This window comes from Galeopterus variegatus, unplaced genomic scaffold (assembly GCF_000696425.1).
Source record: "Galeopterus variegatus unplaced genomic scaffold, G_variegatus-3.0.2 Scaffold8245, whole genome shotgun sequence".
Classification (NCBI taxonomy): Eukaryota; Metazoa; Chordata; class Mammalia; order Dermoptera; family Cynocephalidae; genus Galeopterus; species Galeopterus variegatus.
In genome coordinates this window covers 47,781-48,508 of record NW_007734356.1, presented here as the reverse complement: position 1 = coordinate 48,508, position 728 = coordinate 47,781, and positions in this window count along the sequence as shown.

The window sequence follows — 728 nt, the reverse complement described above, 5'->3', positions numbered from 1 at the left end:
AGACAAACAAGTAGTGGGGTTCTGAAGAGATCTGATGAGGAAATAGAAAGACCAGTTCCAAAATGATAAGGCTGTATCAAAGACCAAGCCCAGACTCATGAGAAAAAGCTTCTTTCTAATTTCTTGAATGAGAAAAGGAGAGAACCAAAGTTTGGAAGAATAAAAGGGGGGATGATATTTAGGATGTGAATGCAAGATGTGTACACAGTGAAGGAACACCTGAGGGACAGAGGTTGGAAACAAATGTCCTGCGGTGATGAGTGAGTTGTCCAGAATATCATCCATCTTTCTGAGGCTTCATTTTATAGGACGGGAGTGGAGAACATAATGCTTAGCCTATATTAAGGACTCACCAAAAATATGCTGAATGAATGCAGTGGACAAGGAAGATGAATGAAGGATCAGGATGGACTGCCATGACCTCATTAAGAGTATGTGAACTTCTTACCTTCAACCTCACCTGCCAGGCAAACTCAGATTGTCCTGCAGCACTGTTCACACACATCATCTCCAACACTGAGAAATTCTGGGTCAAAAGGTATCTGTTGCCATCACCAATGGGAAAATATAGAGAAGAATACAGAGAACTACAGAGAAGTTAGACTTTTCAAATCAGAAGAATTCAACCTTGAATGGATCCAGCAGAATTCTGCGTTACTAGATGCCCAAGGAGTTGGGCTGCTTGGAGGTCAGGAAGAACCAGTGTTGGGTGGGTGTCTACTCAAGAT